Source organism: Sinocyclocheilus rhinocerous, unplaced genomic scaffold (genome assembly GCF_001515625.1).
Source record: "Sinocyclocheilus rhinocerous isolate Xijiao unplaced genomic scaffold, SAMN03320098_v1.1 scaffold1043, whole genome shotgun sequence".
NCBI classification, from domain to species: domain Eukaryota; kingdom Metazoa; phylum Chordata; class Actinopteri; order Cypriniformes; family Cyprinidae; genus Sinocyclocheilus; species Sinocyclocheilus rhinocerous.
The window spans coordinates 1,603,928-1,604,297 of NW_015642610.1; positions in this window are offsets into that span (position 1 = coordinate 1,603,928).

Genomic DNA, 370 nt, shown 5'->3' on the forward strand with positions numbered 1-370 from the left:
TTTTTTGGTGTTTGGCTTAGTGTTATGTTAGAATCATTATTATACTCTTATACCTTTTGTTCTTTACTATTTTGAATTGTTTTTAGCTTTATTTTTTGTTTTTCATTTATGTTAAGTTTTGAAATTTTGTTGTATTCATTTGTCATTTTTATTTAATTTCTTTATTTTTTTAAATGTGTATAAGTAGTATTTATAAAGTTTTAGCTTTTAGTTTTGGATCTGTTTTTAGTTGTTTTAATACTACAATTGATTGCTTCTGTTGTCCTCATTTGTAAGTCGCTTTGGATAAAAGCGTCTGCTAAATGACTAAATAAATAAATAAATATAAACAATAATGAAATAACATTGGATATTTCTCTATCCTGCTCCC